This window comes from Sorex fumeus, unplaced genomic scaffold, assembly GCF_029834395.1.
Source record: "Sorex fumeus unplaced genomic scaffold, SorFum_2.1 ptg000051l, whole genome shotgun sequence".
Taxonomy (NCBI): domain Eukaryota; kingdom Metazoa; phylum Chordata; class Mammalia; order Eulipotyphla; family Soricidae; genus Sorex; species Sorex fumeus.
This window is the reverse complement of record NW_026606108.1, coordinates 12,828,748-12,851,217: the sequence shown is the minus strand read 5'-3', so window position 1 is coordinate 12,851,217 and position 22,470 is coordinate 12,828,748. Positions and strand designations below refer to the sequence as shown.

The following is a 22,470-nucleotide window of genomic DNA, read 5'->3' as shown; positions in this document are numbered from 1 at the left end:
TTCTGCACCTCAAAAGATACAATAACCAAAATACAAAGACAATCTACAGAATGGGAAAGGATATTTACCCAATACCCATTTGATTAAGGGTTGATATCAAGGATATACAAAGCACTGGTTGAATGTTACAAGAAGAAAACATCTAACCCCATCAAAAAATGGGGGTGATGAAATGAACAGAAACTTTCCCAAAGAATAAATCCGAATGGCTAAAAGACACATGAGAAAATGCTCTACATCACTAATCATCAGGGAGATACAGATCAAAACAACAATGAGATATTTTCTCACACCACAGAGACTGGCCCAATCCAAAAGAACAAAAGCAACCTGTGTTGGCGTGGATGTGGCGAGAATGGGACTCTCCTTCACTGCTGGTGGGAATTCCGGCTGGTTCAGCCCTTTTGGAAAACAGCATAGACGATTCTCAAAAAATTAGAAATTGAGCTCCCATTTGACCCAACAATACCACTCCTGGGAATATATCCCAGAGAGGCAAAAAAGTATAGTCGGAGTGACATCTGCACTTATTTGTTCATTGCAGCACTCTTTACAATAGCCAGAATCTGGAAAAAACCTGAGTGCCTGAGAACAGATGACTGGTTAAAGAAACTTTGGTACATCTACACAATGGAGGATTATGGAGCTGTTAGAAAAGATGAAATCATGAAATTTACATACAAGTGGTATTACACGGAAAGTATTATGCTAAGTGAAATGAATCAGAAAGAGAGGGACAGACATAGAAAGATTGCGTTCATATGGGGAATATAAAGTAACAAAATGGGAGAATTACACCCAAGAATAGCTAAGATAAGTACCAGGAGGTTTACTCCATGGCTTGGAGGCAGGCTGCACATGCTGGGGGAAAAGGCAGCTCAGATAGAGAGGGGAACACCAAATAAAGGTGTTGGGAGGATCCTCCCAGGATGAGAGATGCATGCTGAAAGTAGACTATAGATCAAACATGATTGCACTCAATGCCTCTTTTGCAAACCACAGCACCCAAAAGGAGAGAGAGAACAAAAGGGAATGCCCTGCCACAGGGGTGGGGTTAAATGGGGGGGTGTTCAGGGTGGGAGGGATGCTGGGAGCATTGGAGGTGGGGAATTGGCACTGGTGGGGGGATGGGTACTCAATCATTGTAGAACTAAAACCCAAGCACAAAAATTTGTAAGTCTACAACTGTACCTCAGGGTGTTTCACTAATAAAAAAAAAAAGGAGGTTCCAAAAAAAAGGATCAATAAAAGGGTATGTTGATCAGAAGAGTCTGCGGCAAAGAGGAAACAATAATGAGAGATTAGAGAGATGAATGGGGAGAGTAAAGAAATAAAGGATGGTGATGATCAAAATATTAGGAGTTTTGAGATTAGAATAACTACAATAAATGAATAATTGCTGATTAACATCGAGTCCGGTAACTTAAAATGGTTTAGCTGTTTAAATTTAGCACTTCGCACAGGGTCTTGCCACATAGTAAATACTAAAAAAACATTTCTGACAAAATCTTCTACGTAAAATGAATCTACTAGCTCAAGTTGAAAGGTAGAAGTGATGGCTGATGGGTGATCCTTATACTGTAACTATTACAGTAACAACAGTACTATAATGAATATATTTTAAAATAATAATAATCCAGATAAACAGATTTTATTTTAAAAATCTTTAAAAGTTTTAATAATTTAATCAAAAATTCAAAACACTAAAATGTAATTATAGGGGTCAAAGAGAATATTCAGCAGGTAAAATGCTTGTCTCGCACATGGCTGACATTGGTTCAATCCCCAGCACCCGATAAGGTTCACTGAACAGCACCTAGAGTGATCATTGAGCAGAAATATGACGCCACTGAAGATGAATACAAAGTACAATTATACCCAAGCAAAAAATAAAGGATAAAAATTGCTTAAAACTCAAATCTATTTAAAACCAACCACAGGAGAAAGCATTCTTTCAAATGAACAGTGTAACTTACATCCATCCTTATTTCCCAACTGTAACCAAAGTAAAACAACAATAAAATATTTTTTTCAGTGCTGAATAAGAATAAAACTGCCAGCCTTTATATTCTGCATTCACTGACAATTTTTCAAAAGTCAAAGAAAAATAAACATGTCTAAATAAAGAAAATTTATCATCAGACTTGCACTAATGATAAATTAAAGCTAATTTTAAAGAAAATTCTTTATAATTATTTTTTTTATGCTGAGGGACAAACCCAGGGCTTCATACAAACAAAGCATGCACATTACTACTAAGTCCTTGGTCCTCTTTAAAAGAAAGCAAAAGAAATTACCCTAGAGAAAAACGAAATACAAACACAAACTTAAAAAGATTGGTAACTCTATGAGTAGCTGTAGATTATATTTTACTGTACAAACAGTATAAGAATCATGCGTATTTAAATTGTGCGCATTTCATATGTAAAACAAAATAAGAGAAGGTAGGGATAGAGTTTTTAAGGATTTAAGATTTAGAAGTTGTAAAAGCACAAAATCTCTAATAACATAAGAATATGCATTTTAACCTCTAGGTTAGATAGTAAAAGAATATAGATTTATCAATCTAATAAGAATGCAAGAAGAAGATTTTTTACAAGACAGAAATAGACAAAGATAGAGAATAATTTTTTAAAAAGAGGAAATATAAAACAAAGTATACAGTGGATATAAACCCAGTATCCTGGAAAGGAAGCAGCCTCAAAGATATCAAAAAAGGAAATAAAGATTATCTAAGTAGAGTAAAATTAGAGCTTGCATAAAACAAAGTCAGCTTATATATATGATATGAATATAAAAGGAATTTGGTGTGAAAAAAATTTTAATAACAAAATAATTCCAGAAGTATTTCATAAGTAAAAGGGAATTTTTAATATGTCAGAAGCTCATTTCATCTGATAATACACATTCTACAAAGTCATTACACACCAACTAGCAAATCTTCAAAGTATCAAAGAAAAACCTGGAAAATTGCGAGACAAAACAGATGTACCCATCACCAGAGTAGGCAGCATTAACATACCTTTCCTGAAAAAAAAAAAAGAAAGCAGAAAAGAAGGCCAAAGAGGGCAGAAGACCAGTACAAATAGATGTGGCGTCAGAAGCACAATTGAACACCCGGCCAACAATGACAGAACATGGGTCCTTTTTGAGTACTCAAAGGTTTTAATGAACCTGACCATCTGTTTATCAAGAATACATTTCAAAATGTTTTAATTAAATTTAATTTGCAAACCATCATTTATGATAATCTACTGAACACAGTGAAGTTAAGCTAGAAATTAGTATCAAAATAAATAATTAAAAACTATTAAATTAAGTGTTATACCTCTAAATAAAACATGGGTGACACAGAATGAATCAAAATGGAAACTAAAGTCATTGCAAACAAACCTGTTTCAATACTAATCTAAATCATCACTGAAAAAGTTAGGAAAATGAACAAGTTCATTTCCCAAAACAACAACTGAAGCAAACAGAAAGAACTAAAACAGAAATGAAATTACAATAAGAAATGCAAAATATTAGCAAACGAAAACTTCCATTTTTGAAAAGACTAATAAAGACCCTAGATTTGTCACTGTTCATAAAATAAGAAATAACAGGGGAAGGGGGGTGAAAATAAAAAAGGGCCAGAAAGATAATGCAGTGAATTTGGTGCTATTTACAAGTGCCGCTGACCCATTCAATTTCCAGTACCTCACACAGTCCTCTGAGCAACACCAAGAGTGATCTGTGAGCTCAGAAATCAGAGGAAGCCCAGAACATAGCTGTATATGGCCCAATACCAGCCGCCCCTGAACCTCAGCCCAAATAAAATAACAAGCATTGAAGATGATGTAGAGAACCCGTCTACACTGCAATGCCAGTGACATTCTATCTCCTGATTAAGGTACTATTTACACAGGTCTTCTCTGTTTGCGAACCTTTGTAAAGATATATCATTATCTAGGAACATTCTTATATATAACTTATACTTCTGATGAGAATCTACTTTTAAATAACAAGTCATATTTGTTTTCTTCAGCAGTCTTTTTCTCTATTTTCTCTGAGCAAAGTCATTTGTTAAGTATTCCTGATGTTTTCCTTCGCCTTTATAATTCAATTTTCATTTGAAGGGATTCCAAAAACACTCGTGTCAAAGCTGACATCTTAACAAGATAATAATGCCACTTATATAATATAGGAGGTGATGAGTACAGAATACTTCAGCCCTCAAAAATCTCCAACTACCTCAAAAATCTGAAAATATAAGAACAGCTGTTTCAAGAATAATTTTTTCTGAGGCAAGAAAAATAGCAAAAGGGTTATTGTTTGCACATAGGGACTCTGCTGTGCCTTTGTCCCACATCAAAAACGGTGAAGACATCCAGGAGTGATTCCTGAGTCAGCACCAAGAGTAAACTTCTGAGCACTGTCAATGTGGCCCCCAAACAAAAACAAGCAAACCAAAAAGAGCAAGAAAGGAACATTCCTTCTACTACTTTTCTGAGCCAGCTGAGGAGTAACTGGGAGAAAATGACTTCTAGTGTGTCAAATGAAACACTGGAAGAAAAGCATTTGATAAACTGCAAATCTTAAGGTAAAATAAGTATTACTATCTCACTGTAATTTTTAGCTCCAGAAATTTGAAAGCTAGCAAAATAGCTCAGTGAACCACAATAAAAGGTGTAGGTTCAACTAGTTCTTGAAGTTAACTGCATGTTATATTTCTCTACATAGAAAAATAAGGTAGTTATAATGATAAACTTACAGAGCCAAGAATTGGCTGAAGATCACTGAAGGAAATAAAATTAGTCAGTAGGGCATTTGCCTTGCACGCAGCCAACATGGCCAACCCGAGTTCGATTCCTCCACCCCTCTCGGAGAGCCCGGCAAGCTACCGAGAGTATCTCGCTCGCACAGCAGAGCCTGGCAAGCTCCCCGTGACGTATTCAATATGCCAAACACAATAACAACAAAATCTCCAATGGAGACGTTACTGGGCCCACTCGAGCAAATCGATGATCAACGGGAGGGCCTTTACCTTTACCTTTTACCTTTAAATCTAGCTAGAACTTTATTATATGCCACACCCATGCTTTGCTTATTCTTCTCCTTAAAGGGCACTAAATCGTCTTTGATGGATATCTTCTTTCTCATTCACCTTACAAGTGGCTTCTCTTGCCTCCAGATATGAATCATGTGTCCCAGATTGGCCAATCAGAGTACCGGATTCCTTTGGACTCAATGATTGCCTCGCCACTTCTTTACTGAACACCTGATCCAAATTGATTCTAAGAATAAAGAGTCCAGGTCAGGGAGCAATCAGAAGATCCTCTGTTTCGACTAGGCTTGAGTAATTTGAACTTGGACATATCTTAAGTCTAAGGATTAAAGTCCCACCTTTATTCAATGACTAGACTTTTCTGAGAGTTCATGTAAAAATAGAGAAAGCACAGAAACTCTATCTGAAGCTGTCAAAGTTCACTTGGCAAAGTTTATCCTTCCAAGTCCCTGATTCCTCGTGAATTCTAGTTAGAAGAGAGTTAGCACAAGGAACAAGCCATATACCTAGACCCTTGTTCTGAACTGCCTAAACATTAGTGGAGATTCAGGAGATAGTGTGGCCCACACCTTAAGATCTTCAGTTCATTCAAAAAATATAGTCTGTATGGTCTTGTCTGATGAGCACTATCTTACCAAGACACAGCTAAGTCTGCGTGAAGGCTGCAGTGTAGCCTGCCTTAATTTAGCAGTGATTCAACTAATGTTTATTAAGCATGTTTAACTCTAAATGGTAAGTTAGTCTCTGCCTTTATGTTATTAAGACCTTGTAGGGGAAAAATAATAGGAAATTATTCCATAATGAAATTATGAGGGCACCATAGAAGGTTATCTAATCCAGTCTTTTAGATTAAAATAATCCAAGAGTAAGTGTCATCTGGGATGGAAAGATAAAGCAGGGGTTAAGGCACTAACTGGCTATCGCTCTGTCCTTGGCACTATATGGCCCTCTGAACAATGACAAAAGTGAGTCCTGAGCATTACCAAATGTGATCCAATGTATGACCCCTAAATACAGTGGCAGGATTCCACATTCTCAGACTGAGAAATGCTAGAAGGAATGTCCAGCCCTTTTTAATATCACCTGGGAATTCCCTAAAAATACAAAATCAAGGGACCTGAAAGATTGTACAACATAGCCAAACAAGTTAACTCCTGGCACCCTCTATGGTCTTCTGAGTGCCTCCAGTGATGATTATCTAAGTGCAAAACCAGTAGTGAGCCCTGAGAAAAAGCAGGTGTGCCCCCCTCCAAAAAAACCCCAAAGAAACAAATAAAATTGCCAAAAACCATTGTCCAGGGATTAAATGCAAGCAGAACAGTATGAGTGATCCTTGCAGTGAAATCCTTACCAGCCCTGTTAAGAAGATGAGAGATAGAGAACTGCTAAAAGTTTTCCAACAGAGAAATGGCATAATAATATGCAAATTTCATTTGATTTCCAATCTTATTTATTAGAATCAGTATTTCAATGCAAAAAAATAGGGGGAAACTGATGTTACAGGAAAAATAAGTTTGTAACTATTAATGTTAGCTAGATTTATTGTGGTGATTAGTTCACAAAATATACAAATATTGAATTATCCTGTTACTTGAAACTAACTTAACATAATATAAAATAATAATTATACCTCAATAAAAGGGGTGGCATTAGAGGTCTAGGCACCTGGACACAGACTGGGGCCTCATAGTACTCATTTAATTTGACTGCATGAGACTACACAGATTCACATTCTAGAAACATCACTCCATGAAGTGTGCAGAATGGGTTGCAAAAAAACATGAAAAATGAAAGTTGGCATTTGTCCTTCCAGGGGACCAATAAAGAGGCTTCTGCAACAACCCAGTTGAGAGATTATTGTATTCTGAATCAAGATTTTGTCATATAGGTAGACAAAGATTTCAAAAGGGTAAGTAGAAAAAAGCAGTTGGTTTTAATATTTTATTAATTCTTACCTTCCCTGATATTCAACCTCAAGAACCTAGGTAGTTAATTATGATGATTAATTCTATTAGGGATGCTAATATAGGGAGATTTTATGTAAGGGACAGGTTCATATCACTCAGGATTCTTCTCAAGTATGCATAAGGTCTGAAGACACTAGAACTAAAAATAAAACACTAGTAACAGTGGAGTTACAAGGTACACTCATTTAACCTTCTCTGAGAGAAAAAGGAACCATTTGAATATTAAAGGCAATTCTGCTTACTGCACCATTGAATGATCACCCCATCACCATAACCACCACCACCACTACCACACACACACACACAAACACACAAACACCCCAAATGTATGAGATAGTAAATGGACACTTACTGTCTTTTCCATCAACACAGCTTCCACTCTCTCTTACAGGACAGAAACATTCTATTTACAATATCATTCAACTAAAAGAATACACATTTTTGACTCTTTAAGATCATACCTCTATTAAACAATAGCCAAATATTTCATAGGGTCCTCAAGAGAAGAAATAGTGACTTGTCTCAACATTAGAAAAATGGTACTGTGAATTTATTGGGGGCTTATCAGTCCTCATTTGGCATATTGTACTTTAGAGAAGTACAATATAAGAAATATTACAGTTGATTTTTTACTACCATATCACCGTGGGAAATGATGGGGGAAAAAAGTGAGGTACTGACCACAAAGATTCTTCAGGGAGATCTGGTTATAGGGAAAAGTAAATTAGAATTAATAGAATTCATTAACCCAAATGTGGTAGAATGTGAAAGTACATATTTTGTTAACTTCCAGGAAAATTTTGAGGGAAACCAGAGGGAGCTCCTAAAAACCCGACAAAAATTGTCTTTCACCACCACCCAAGAGAAAAAGAGCATGAGTTTTTTTATATACTTATGGTGTTACATATATAAATCCTAAAAGGAAAGTTAAAGTTCTTGGAGCTTTCTTACAGACTCTCGGGACAAAATGCTGACTCATGACTTTCATGTGTCACTAAATTCCTCATGTGGGCCCAAAAATATTTCTGAAAAAAGCTCCCCTGACTAAACTCACTCATCAAAGTTATGATTCAATCTGCATCTGGAAACTTCCAGATTCCTGTCTGGCCATTTTCTTTTCTCTTTGTTTTCCACATCTTTTCTTCCTTTTATTTATTTATTTATTTTGTAGTTTTTTATATGAAATAAAGAACAAGGCTTAACAGTCATCAAATAACATACATAGCAATTCCACTAACGTTGCTAGGCAACGAGGCCATGTATAAGCCCAAAAAATGGATTCTGAGCATGTGCATGAAGGCAAAACAGAAAGAATCAGTGAGTGATCCATTTTGAGAACTACAGGGGTTAGTGCTTTTTGACACACAAGAAAAGGTAAATGCATGCTTTTACCTTTTCTGATGGTTTAAATTTCCAAAATGTGTTTAAAATTCTCCTCCATTGAATGCTGACACAGAATGTTACCATACTCAACAGCTCAAAGTGGGAATATAGATTTTATTACTGCCCTCTGTTTACATTTCCCAGGTAAAGGACTGCATTGCCGGGAACTTTAATAGCTCCCAGTCTGCACTTTACTTCATCTCATCTAGCTGGTTAATTATATGCCCATCTTATATTTCCTTTTCAACAGCTACTGTCTCCTCTGACCAGCCTTTTACCCTCTTCAAATCCTGTGAGAAATATAACACAGTTGAACATAATGAACTCCAATTTGTTATTACAAAATAATACATGATCAATAAGCAAAACACTGAAAAACAGACACATAGATGAATACTGATATTTATTTCTGTTAGTTGTGAGAGAAAAATCAATGCAAATGTCTTGATACATACTGTTCTAAATTATTTTCTGAGTCAGTATGTTTTGTTTTTCTTACAGATGGTATTACCTGTGTATGTGAGACCCTGACTTGCTTTATAAATTCAGTAACAGCCAATGTAGTTGTTTTGGAATTTATTTGTTCTGAGCCACCCTTCGTCGTGCTCTGTGGTTACAAATGACTTGGTGTCTGGGGGTCATTTCTGGTGTACTCAGGGGACCATGTGATACCTGGGATGGCATCTAGGGATGAAACACAAGGCATGTGCTCTAGTCCTGTGAATTATTTCTCTGGTCTTTACAAGAAATTAAATTATTTCTCTGGTCTTAACTCTGTATAATACTATATCAATAATATATGGTATAATTATTTTCATAAATCTTTATGTAATTAACAGTAATGTCCTGTTAAAAGATAATTTTACACTTTTTGAAAGATAATTTTCTTGTTCATCCTTTAAACCTAAAGAGCTTAAACATAATGCCTCAGTCTTGCTATTAATCCCTTTTGATTTCTACTAGTGTCCTAGTTCACTCAAATCTCATACATACATTCTTCTCTCTTCTTCCCTCCCCTTCCCTTCCCTCCTCATTCTTCCCAACCCCTCCCCTCCCCTTCCCTCCCCCCCCTTTTTTTTGCTTTTTGGGTCACACCCGGCAATGCACAGGGGTTACTCCTGGATCTGCACTCAGGAATTACCCCTGGCAGTGCTCAGAGGACCATATGGGATGCTGGGAATCGAACCCAGGTTGGCTGCGTGCAAGGCAAACACCCTACCCACTGTGCTATTGCTCCAGCCCCATTCCCCCTTCTTTTTGCTGTTCCTTTTGGTACCAAACTTGCTTAGGAACTGCTCCTGGCTTTGCACTCAGGAATAACTTCTGGCAGAGCTTAGGGAATCATGTGTTGCTGAGGTTCAAATCCATATGGGCAGCATTCAAGGCAAGCATTTATCCACTGTCATCCCTCTAGCTCACTTACATTAATTCTTATAAGAGTGAATTAAGTAAAATTATTGGCTTTAAATACCAAAAACCCCAACCCAGAATGACTTATGAGAACATTGGTAACTAACTAAAAGATGACAGTAACATGGGGCTAGTGGATTGCACAGTGAGCTCTTCAGACTCAAATAAGGTAAGTGGGACTTGGCCTCATTTATATCACCTCCTAGCAATTCTCCCTTCTGCAATTGTTTTGTTCTTGGGAAGGCTCAACCCCAAAGATTCAAGAAACGTAGACCTCCAGGTTCTCCATGTTCAAGATAGCTAAATTCCACGGGAAAGAACATTTCTCTGATTTTATTCTGACTCCCCCAACCAAACCACAGTAGCCCTGGGTCAGGCTTTCTGAGTGGGAGCAGGTCTAGAGAACATGCCCACTCTGCAGCTGGGCACACTGTTTACTCCACCTATAACACAAGAATCTAACATACAAGGAGGTGTTATTCCATAAAGAAACAACAGGATTCTGGGGAAGACCGATCAATGATTGAAAGCAATTTTTTTTTTGGCAAGCATGAAGTCAAGACTCAATCTCCAGTGCTGATGCATATACCAAGGGGATATTTATGGCTATGTTGGCCTGTGATCCCAGGTGTGTGTGTGTGTGTGTGTGTGTGTGTGTGTGTGTGTGTGTGTGTCGGGGAGGAGGACAAGAGGTAGGACAGAAATCCTGACTATTGTTAACAGGGAAACTGAGAAAAGAGGAATAGAACTGTGCAGTCCAAAAACAATAGCAATTTACTATTATTAGTCAATATGCTATTCTTTCCTTAAGATCCACTGGTCACTTTTCCACCTGGGCTCTGTGTGGGGAGCCTATTAATCATTTCACTTTGTTCTGGCTTCTGATTGGGTGTCCAACAGGAGGTACATTCAGAAGAGTGGGGTTGATGGATTTCACCCTTCCTTCCTTGCGGGGTTACCCACTGACCACTGCTGTATCCTTATACTGACTACTACTGGTCTTGCTGGATGAATTGCTCAGTCAGTCTCAGACAACCTCAGAGTTCTCGGATCATAACTCTTCCCTTGCCTTTTCAGGCAGATCGTGGAGAACGTTTTTCTGCTCTTGTTCCAGGATGCTCAGTCTCCCTTCCTTGATGACTTCAATTCTGGATGTATTTTGACCCCTTCCCATTGACTTCTTCCCATTTTCTACAGGAGCTTGACAGGTGAGTGCAAGTTCCTAATCAAATTTCTCCTGCTCCTTTATAACAAATCTGATTAACCTGTGAAGTCTTCCGTCAAGAAATGAATGTGCCTCTGAAAGGTCAGAAGTAAAGTCTACTGTCAATTTAATACAATTTCTAGTCACTGTTATCACAGATGTACACTAGAGATTTGATATGCCCTGTGGTTCCAACTGCTTTTATATTTGGTTAAGTATGAATTTCCCTGGGGTATACATTGATCATACTTAAAAGCAAAGGATCCAGTTTCTCAAGCAGAGAAGGAAGGGAAAATGAGGGAGAATAGAGTTAGTGAGAAAATAAAGGAGGAAGGATTAAAAGGAAGGACAACATGGGAAAATGGCACAGATTACAAAGAGTTCTGACCTGGGAGTCAGGAAACCTGGAGATTTAGATCTGTTTTGCCTGTGACTTGCCACAGAAGATGTTAAGACCACGTGTGCCACTATCTGGACCTGTCAAATTCTGGAATTGAACTAGACCATCTTTAAAACCCCTTCTAGTTTTAATAGTCTATTTAATTCTAATGAACAACAATTGATGATGCCTGGAAAACAGATCTACTTACAAGTATCTTTTTTAAAAAGATATTTTACTATATTTGATTAAAAATGTCTCCCCTTCCCCGGACAGCAAATTATTTTTAAAAACTAGACAATCATTTTAGTTCATCATGGAATGAAAATCAAAGGCACTGATCTCAATTCTAAACGAAATTACTTTTGTTCAAATTCTTGCTACAGACCAAATTTTATATACAGGCAATGTGGTGTAATCAATGGGGTTCTGCAGTGCTGCTAAGGAAAGCACTAATGAAGCCAGCAGGAGACCACACAGGCTAGCCATTACTGCCATGCAAGATTAGAAATCCAGCTAAAAAGCCACAATATAGGGAGTCCCGATACTGCTGTGTGGTTTACCTAATCTAACCATGCTCAGGGAAGTGTAGGAGGAAGATCAAGGAAATAAGCTGTGACTTGATAGAGTAGCCAAGGAAAACAAGAAGAACATATCAGGTCTAAAGAAGGAGTTTGGAAAATGTATGCTGTTCACACTGAAATGAGGCAGTTGGAAAATTTCAAATGATACCCCAAAAATGGGCAAAGTTTTGAGATATTTTGGACTAAAAATATTCAACATGAATGGTCAAGGATAAGAAGAGGACATCAGCATACTTAGCTTGGTGACGTATTCTGGGAAAGAAGTAAAGTGAGGGAGGGACTTTGCTCCTGAGAGCAAAATATTTACCAAGGGCAAGGCAAGGCATGGACAGGACACCAGCACCAGAACAGTATGAGAATTCTGAAGTCTCCAATAAGGTGGAGGAATGTGGAGAAAAAGTCAGAGGTGGAATTCTCTGCATCGGCAAGTTGGTTTCAAGTCATTTGCCAAGTGTCTGATCAATTGGTCAAGGCTACCTCAAACACTGAGAAAGTTAGTAGAGTCATAGAATCAGGACACATGCCAGGAAAGAAGTGCAGCAGATTGGCAATGAAGTGGGGAGGGATGGGTCACTCAGTGATCTGTTGACTTTGAATCATGCATTATAGAACTATGCTAGTTAATATGATTTCACCAGTCACATGCAGTTATTGAAGACTTGAAAATATGCCTGGTCCAAATTCAGAGAAGCTGTAGGTGGAAAATAAGGGCCAGATTCTGAAGACTAAATATAAGAAGACTATCTCACTAACATATGATCATGTCACATTGAAATTAATTAAAACTAATCTAACTTATTTTTAACCTATTTTAATGGGTAGCTCAAAATCACACAAGTGGTTTATGTCTGTGTTTAATGTTATACTTCCACTGGATGGAGCTATTATGATAAACTCCACTTTTCTCCAATCTTCTGTGATAGTATAATACTGGAAAGTCTTTACTTAGCTCTTATATGTTTCAAGAAGATCCTAGTTTTAGACTAAGGGAAAGAAAACCACATCAAGACTAGACAGCTGCTGTGTCACACCACACAACTCACACCCACCTGAGAACACACACTTAGAAGAATAGTCACCACCACCTCCTCACACGTACACCCACTGACCATATATATGCACAACCATATTTGTATGTGTCATAATAATATCCATAAATAGGAAAGAAATATTAACAGAATCATTAGTTACAGCGAGATTTCTATTTCTACTTGTCAAGACTAATCATTTGTTTGAAACAGAAAGAGTCATTAGTGCTTGTTAATAAGAATGGGTTCTTTGGAATCCAAGAGTGTTTGAACTTAGTCTTTTATTCTCTAACAGGAAATGAGTTTACTGAGTGGTGATCCCAATGTGATTTCATCTTCTATCTATAATTGAGTTCTAGAGATACATATGTATAACAGAGAGTAAAACCAAGCTTTTGCCTTGATATAAAATCCTCTCATGCTATCACCAACCAACACAATTGGTGTCACTCTCTTTTAGCTGTCATCTCCAAAATTCTGCTTTCTTCTGAGTCAAATCCTTGTCAGTTCCACTGAATCCACTGCAACCTACCATCTGGCTCTCTCTGTATCTCTGTGTGTCTGCCTGTCTGTCGCTGCCTCTGTCTTTCTGTCTCTGTCTCTGTCTCTGTCTCTGTCTCTCTGTCTTTGTCTTTCTCTCTCTCTCTCTCTCTCTCTCTCTCTCTCTCTCTCTCTCTCTCTCTCTCTCTCTTCCCTCCAACCGCATCAAACATCTGGTACAGTTCAGAGTAACACAATGATTTTACATAATGACATAATGCAGACTTACTTAAGCAAACAAAGGATTTCCTTCAAAATTGAACTTCAAAGAACTCTGGTTTTTAAGGTTATAATCTTCTTGTGAGGAGATGACTCCTGTATTGGCGCAGGCTGTGAAGCATTCATCCTCCTAGCAATTGGTGAAAGAAGGCCGTTGTCCTTGGGGGAACCACCTATCCCCTACTTTTTTTCTATGCGGTTTGTGTGAGGCTAAACCTTTTCTCTCCTCTCCTCCAGAGTAGCACATAATTCAGGACTGAACAGTTACCGTATTTAATCATTGTGGAAATTCCAATAGAAATTCAATGTGAACCAAAATGGTTCTATGAATGCATCCATGGGTGCAAGCTGATCCTATAGACTTTATTCTGGGACTTCATTAGAACTATTGGGAAATGAAAACAGGATTTTATGGACTGGATGCTAAAGGATTTAAGTAAGGAACTTAACGACTGCCTAAAAAGTACTGCTTCAAATGATAGCAGAGAAAAGAAATTCTAAGAATCTTGCTGGAAGATATTGTCCAGAAGTTATACTCCTGAACTTTTCAGCTGGTAAGCTAGCACATTCTAACTATTTCTTATGCTACTTTTTATTTGATTAAAACTCAGAGAATCTGACTCTTAGATTATTTTTGTTTTTTCCTACAATTTGAAGATCAACTTCTTTTGAAGTTTCCCTTGTTGATGTAAGTTCACTATGAATGTTCCTTTCACTTTGTCTTTTGCCAATTTATAGGGCACATTATGATTATTATAAGTTATCTTGGAAATCTGGTCCCTCCATAATCAAGGGAATTCAAAGGTCACTTCGGTATTTCATGCTGAGTTACTGACAATATTGGACATCGAGTCATCCTTGTTGCTCATTTGGATTTTTTCCCAGCTCTGAGCACTTGGCTTCTGTATGGATTCTAAGACCCAGATGCCAATTTGCATTCTAGTTTTGACTGTTATCCAAATTCGTCCTTATGCTTCTGACTTTTATAATAATTGGCCCAAACCTTAGTCACTGCAGCATTAAGAATCTACTTGATTATTCCTCCCAGTGTAGGAAGGCAAAGATATATCTCTAGTACATTCTGAGAAACTTCCCCAGGGACAACATACACGGTTTAATAAGGCTAACTTCCAGATTCTCACTGCTGTGTTCCAAGTATCATTTGCTGGATTTGCTTATTGCCAGCTGCTTGCTAAAGATGACTTTATGGACTAGACTATCATCTGCTTGCTTTGTTTTTCCCATCTCGGTGAAAAAAAATAATCTGCAGAGCTTAGTCACTTTTCACCAAATTTTATCAGGCTTTACAAATTCACCTACCTAGACTAAAGAGCATATGCCTTTAAAGAGCACCATGCCTCTCTATTTGCATCTTAGCATCTTATCACACTCTTACCATTCTGCCATATTTTTTTACACCAAGGATTTACTTATGACCACATGTATAGTGACAGAATATGGTAATAACCAAAGCAACTGTGTTCTAACCTTCATTCTGTTATTTATCAATAGAATGACTTTAGGAACATGCAAAAAATCTCATAATCTCACGAATTTTAATTTTATTTATAATTCAGATTAAAAAGGTATTCCTTATTTTCCTGGATATTTAAAAGAATTAGAGAGCAAGATATGTGAAAACACATCGTAAATTTAGAAATTCTAATTTCTTATTTAATTTATTCGATTTGCTCGAATTCATTAAATAAATTACTAATGTCAGGTTTTTATCACTAGTTAGAACTGTTATCTCATATTTCAATTCAATCGTAAACCATCATACTTATTGCAGATAGTAAACACTTGTCAGTTTTGTAATATGTGTGCAAGTACTCCAAAACATTCATTTGGTAAAACAAAAGATAAATGTTTGCCAATGAACCAAGTAAAGGATTTAGGGACTAAAGACTGAAAAAAACATGTATTGGGGGATGAGCACAGATGTGTTGGGTGGAGTGGAAAGCCAAGACATAAAGAGAATCAGAGAAGACAGGGTGAACGATGCAAGGTGACAGGCACATACTCACAGCTAGAGAGAGGAGAGAAAAAAACAGTGAGTAGGGAATAAATATAGAAAGAGATGGATCATCCTTTAAGCCATAGTTATCTTCTTGGAAAACCCCTAAGAGTGAAGATTGGAATGGATACTATGCTCCCCAGTGGCTCTAGTCAGGTGATTGGGGGTAGGAGTGGGGTTATAGAGCATTGGAACTTAAGAAATCAGAGTAAGCCAATATGGGAAGTCTGGAACCTCCTCTTTTCTCCCCCAGGCAGATGCTGCCAGTGCCTACAGTGGGATGAGATGAGGAGAGTAGTTAGACAGCATCGAGTATTTGACCAACATCCTAGAAAACAGAATACAGAGCAAAGGGTTGGCTAAACATAACAGTCTATGCTGTAAGTCCTACTGCCAATCCTGAATGTTTAGTTGGATAGTGTCTCACTATTCTTCACTAAACTATGTAGGAATCTGGATTTAATCAACTGAATTGATTGTTAGAGCAAATCTTACCAATCCTTTGAACCTATATAAAGAGAAAGCTGGTATTCTGAAGCAGAAGAGTCACTACTTTGAAGGACACTACCCTGGCCCTCTGACACCAGGAGGCAGCTCTACTCTCAGCCTGTCAAGTATCATACTGAGCTCAAGGGCCATTCTTGGTCTTCCTCTAATGTCAGTCACCTTAGAGGATAAGGAGGAAAAGGTGTGGTAGCAAAAGGATTTCTAATTAGAGACGCAGGAGAAGTTTTAGAGAATAAGATGGTGTTGAATCTCGAGAAATCTCTCCTGAGTGTGCTGAATCATAAGGTCAATTTTTTCTGGCTTATTCAATTTGTCTATCATTATTATCAAATATTATTAAATTTGTTTGTGGTCTGGGAGCCCATAGACTAGTGCTCTTTCAGAGTGAGCCCTCTGTACTGCTGCCCTCTAGGTATAAGGGAGGTTTACAGTGATGTCTATAAAAGGGATGTCTAAGAATATTGCACTAGGAACTCACTGGAGAAGCTAAAGTAAAGTGAGTTTTTGCAGTCTTAATACATGATATAATAAATAACATATCAACATATCATGTTGATTATATAAGACATGATATATAATACAAGATATCATAGAACCTGATTTATCTAATATGTCAGATCTGTAAAGTGATCTGAAAAAGAGTGCAACAGTCAAAACTTGGGACTCATCCCTTGGAGGGACTTATCCTTGGGTAAGTTAGATAATCTTTGTATAGCTGAGTGAGACTCTTGTGGAGATAATAAAGGGGCCTCATTCACACTAATGTTATAGGGAGTAAGTGGAGAAGACTTAAAAAGGCTTTAATGTAATCCTACGCTGGAGTTAGCAGGGATGGGGGGAGGGCATGACAGTACTGTAAAGTGCTCGGTTCCAGGAAGAAGATACAAAAATAGAGAGCCACATTTTCACCAGGGGTGTATACCATGAACAGTAGCTCTATAGGAGAGACTTTCCAGTGTCAAACAATGAGCTTGCATTTCTTCCATCATTCTTTTCCACTACAAATGCCATAGCCCCAGAATTCATAATTGCAAGTGGAATGCAGAGCCTGAGAAATGGGAGGTAGCAATGGCAACTGTGCAAGGCTGCCTATGACAAGTTTTCAGTGATAATAGCGTCTTGCCTCAAAAGTTATAAAGTAAAATAGAAAGTCCTTCTCGGCACAAGTTGCTGTCTTCCAACACTATCATATTCCACAGTGTGCTAAAGTCCAGCACTGTCCAGCAGAGGAGGTGTCAAGTGTGAATAAGAAGATGGTAAAAGCAAGCAAGCAAAGATCCAGCAAGATGGATCTAGAGAACTTTCTGTTAATTTCTTTACCCATTTGTTGATGGGCTGGATTTTTTTTTCTTGTAAAGTTCTAGCAGTGTCTTATATGTCTTTGATATTAATCCCTTATCAGATGAGTATTGGGTAAATAACTTTTCCCATTCTATGGGCTGTCTGTATCTTGGTTACTATTTTTTGAGGTGCAGAAGCTTCTTAATTTAATGTGGTCCCATTTGTCTATTTTTACTTCCACTTGCCTGGTCAATGGTGTTCATCTTTGAAGTTCCCTTTAGTTTCAGTGTAATAGAGGGTTCTGCCTACGTTTTCCTCCATGTACCTTATGGATTCACATCTGATATTGAGATTTTTACCCCATTTTGATTTTTGTGTCTGGCATTAGAGAGTGGTCTCAGTTCATTTGTTTTGCATGTTTGTTTTTGCATGTTTGTTTGCCCAGCTTTCCCACTACTTGTTAAAGAGGCTTTCCTTGCTCCACTTCGTATTTCTTGCTCCTTTATCAAAGATTTAAGTGATCCTCAAAGAAGAAATACAAATGTCAAAAGGCACATAAAAAATACCTAAATCACTAATCACCAGGGAGATGCAGATCAAAGCAATGTGATATTATCTTGCACCACAGAGACTGACACACATACAAAAGAACAAGAGAAACCAATGCTGGCACAGATGAGGGGAGAAAGGGACTCTCATTTATTGTTGGTTGAAATGCCGACTGGTCCAGCCTTTTTGGGAAAATAATATGGGCATTTCTCAAAACAACTAGAAATTGAACTCTCATATGACTCAACAATATCACTTCTGGAAATATACCCTGGGGGCCCAAAACCACACAGCAGAAATGCCATCTGCATTTCTATGTTTATTGCAGCACAATTCATGATAGCCAACAACCCAAGTGCCTGAGAACAGATGACTAGATAAAGAAATTATGATATATCTACACAGTGGAATACTATGCAGCCACCAGAGAAAATGAAATAATGAAATTCATTTATATATAGATGGATAGATGGGCATGGAGAGTATCATGCTGAGTGAAATGAGTCAGAGGGGGAGAGACAGACATAGAATGATTGCACTCATTTGTGAGATATAAAAATCTCAGTATGAGACTAATACCCAAGGACAGTAGAAACAAGTGCTAAAAGGACTGGTCCACCATTGGAAGCTTTCTGCAAGTGGTGGGGTGGGGGGAGGGCAGTTAGAATAGAGAAGGGACTACTATGACAATGATAGTTAGAAATGATTACTCTGGACAAAAACTGAGTGCAGAAAGTAGGTAAAGGGACAAACATGATAACCTTCCAATACCTGTAGTGCAGACAGTAATACCAAAAGGAAACAGAGAGAGAGACAGACAGACAGACAGACAAACAGACAGCAGACAGACAGACAGACAGACAGACAGACAGACAGGTGAGAAAAGTTTCTGCTCTAAAGACTGGGGGTGGGACAGGAAGAGATACTGGGGACATTGGTGGTGGTAAACTTACAATGGTGAAGGGACTGGTGTTGGAATATTGTATGACTAAAACCCAACCATAAACAACTTTGTAATTGTGTATCTCATAGTAATTCAGTAAAAACAATATTCAAAAATGGCTCTAGAAAGCTGAATCTCTAGGAAGACAGTAGATCATCTGGCTGTTAAGTGAGTTGAAGGTGGGACAGCAGAGTCAAGACAGGAGTTTGATTACAGTGTGGATCCTTGAGAATAAAAATGGTGAAGGAAGAGCAGCAGTGATGGGGGATGGCAGGGAGAAAGGGGTCAGAGTTACATAATTCTAAATCAAAGAATGCTGAAATCCAAGTAGTCTAAAAGGTATTAGTTATTTTTTTAACATCAGTTCCACATAACAGGAAGCTTCATCAGTTCCACATGAGATAGATGCATGTCAATTTATCAAAAATGGACTACAAGGGGCTGGAGCAATAGCACAGCAGGTAGGGCACTTGCCTTGCACGCAGCCAACCCAGGTTCGATTCCTAGCATCCCATATGGTTCCCTGAGCACCACCAGGGGTGATTCCTGAGTGCAGAGCCAGGAGTAACCCCTGTGCATCACCGGGTGTGACCCAAAAAGCAAAAAAATAAATGGATTGCAAATTTATTTAAAGGATATGACTAACTTCTTAGCTGTTTTGTTTTTGTTTTTGTTTTTTGCTATGTGAGATATTTTGCTACATGAGCCTCATGCATGAAGGAACTGGCAAAGAAACCCAGGTATGCAGGACCCGGGGCTGAGATCTCCAAGCCTGCTTGATTTGGAACTGGGCCTCTTCCACCCAGACCCTCCATTTTCCAGTAGCTTGGCAGTCACACCCACAACTGCCCCTGGCACCATATAATCCTATCAATGGTCAAGATCCAGAGACTATAAAACAAAGATCCCGGAAGTGCGCAGCCTTGAATATATGTTTGGTTTTAACATGCTTGTATTCTCTTATATACATTCTCTGTCTCTCTCAGAGAGACTGGCAAGCTACTGAGAGTATCCCGCCCACACGGCAGAGCCTGGCAAGCTCCCCGTGGCATATTCGATATGCCAAAAACAGTAACTATAACAGGTTTCATTTCCCTGACCCTGGAAGAGCCTCCAATATGGCACCATTGGGAAGAAAGAGTAAGGAGAGGCTGCTAAAATCTCAGGGCTGGGATGAATGGAGATGTTACTGGTGCCAGCTCAAGTAAATCAATGAACAACAGGATGACAGTGATACAGTGATACATGAGATATTTTAAATCCCTTTCAAATTTCCCTTCTCTAAATTATCAGTATCTTTGTTTCTACTAACAAAGCAGTGTTCTTGAAGATACATTTTTAAAATTTAATTAAATTTTATTGATTGTCTGTGGTTTACAATGTTATTAATATTGGTGTCTCATGCATATAATTCCAGTATCACACCCTTCACCAGTGTACCCACCTACCTTTCCCAATGACCTCAACAATCCATCTCTCAACCCCTCCTCCCAACTGTATTGTGTGGATCAGTTATCCCATTGTGTTGCCCTGGACCTTTGTTGCTATCTTTCTGCATATATAAAAGTCCCACATATGAGAGAGATCATCCTGTTGCTATCCCTGTCCTGACTAACCGCTCAACATGATATACTCTGGTTCCATCCATGTTGCTGAAAATGACTTTTGTTCTTTCTTAGAGCTGCATAGTATTTCACTGTGTATACATGAAGATAAACTTTTTTGAAGAGTTTTGGATCTTTTCTGATTTCTCTCCCACAGATAATGCCTTCTTGATTCCTCTGCTGATGCTTATCTACAACCAGTTACTCTTTTATAGTAGTAGTCAAAACTCTGATTTTAAGGTAATAATCCAGAGATAGGGTCTGAAGGGCTGTAAAATCCTTCAACGTGCTTAAATTTATAAGCATAATAATTTCAGATTATTATGCTTGATAATTCTTCATATTCTCAGAATTCTTTGGGGTGACTCAATTTGTTTTTCAAAATTTCTGTCAGTAGTATAAGAATACAATTCAGTTCTCTGCCGAAACATGTCATCAGAGCATTTTCTTTTAGGGATGGTGATTTTTATCTCATTCTCCACTAAAGCACTAAATAGGTGGAAAAATAATTATTATAGCTTCTCTAAAATGCATACTAAATTAACATGCTATTTAATTTCAAAATACTTGTGTGTATTTTCATTCTAACCTTCATGAGTCATAAGAAATTTACTTACTATGAATAATATAAGACTCAGTTGTCATAATGGTTCATTGATTTGCTCTAGCGGGCCCAGTAATGTCTCCATTGGAGACTTTGTTGTTACTGTGTTTGGCATATCAAATACATCACGGGTAGCTTGCCAGGCTCTGCCGTGCGGGAGGGATACTCTCGGTAGCTTGTCAGGCTCTCTGAGAGGGAAAGAGGAATCGAACTCGGGTCGGCCATGTTGGCGGCGTGCAAGGCAAACACCCTACCGCTGTGCTATCACTCCAAACAATCATAATGGTACTGATTAGAAATGAAAATACAAAGAAAAAAATTTCAGTAATTCCAGAGCACACAAAAATGTACATCAGATGGTTTAATCCTCTAACCTGTGGTCTAAGAGACCAGAAAATTTACATTTCATGACAGGGATTAAATCCAGAATTCTATGCAAGACATGTGCTTTACCACCAATTTACATCACTGGCCCCATTGTTCTAGCTTTTTGATTTGTTTTGTTTTGTTTTGTTTGGAGGCTACAATCAGCAATTCACAGGACTTACCCTGGATCTACACTCAGGTCTCTCCTGACTGTGCTTAGGGGACAATTCTAGCTTATCATCCTAAACACATCTTAACTGTCAAATTTATTTAGTCCTTGCAAGTTAGAGAATGAAGGTCACCCTTGATGTCTCAGAAAGAAAGTGTCTGGGAAGTGTTTAGTTATTAATATTTGGAGAGCTAAATTCATTTTTTGTCTAGGTTATTATTGATAGTTTGGGAGGCCAATTTCTATTGTATTCAACTCACCATGTAGCAAATTAAATCAGAATCTTTCCCAAATTATTTTTCCACTGAGCTCCACCTCAGTTTAGTCAAGCTTTTCTCATTAGTCAGATGAAGAAACAAAACACTACCTGATTTTACTTTTATATGTGTGATATATAGAGAAACCAAAAATAAATAAATAAATTAAATTAAAATAAACATTCTGAATGCAAGACCAGATCATTGATTACCAGATGGGAAGAGGAAGGGTGGTAGGTAAATTAGGTCAAAAGAATCAACTGTTGAGAATGGGGGTGTGGCCCAGAGGTTTAGCATATGCCTTGCATGTATGAAGTCCTGCTACACACACATATACATTTAAAAGTTATGTATAATTTTTAAATGTACAGAGGTTCTGGGACATGGTCAATTCCTCAGGTGCTCTAATACC

The 22,470-nt window shown here is 37.9% G+C and overlaps 1 protein-coding gene across 4 annotated transcripts in view; it reads right to left on the bottom strand.

Annotated features, from left to right (window-relative positions):
• The window catches only part of HTR4 (5-hydroxytryptamine receptor 4), a 211,990-nt gene that overhangs the window by 153,766 nt on the left and 35,754 nt on the right, over positions 1 to 22,470 (bottom strand). The window lies entirely within an intron of this gene.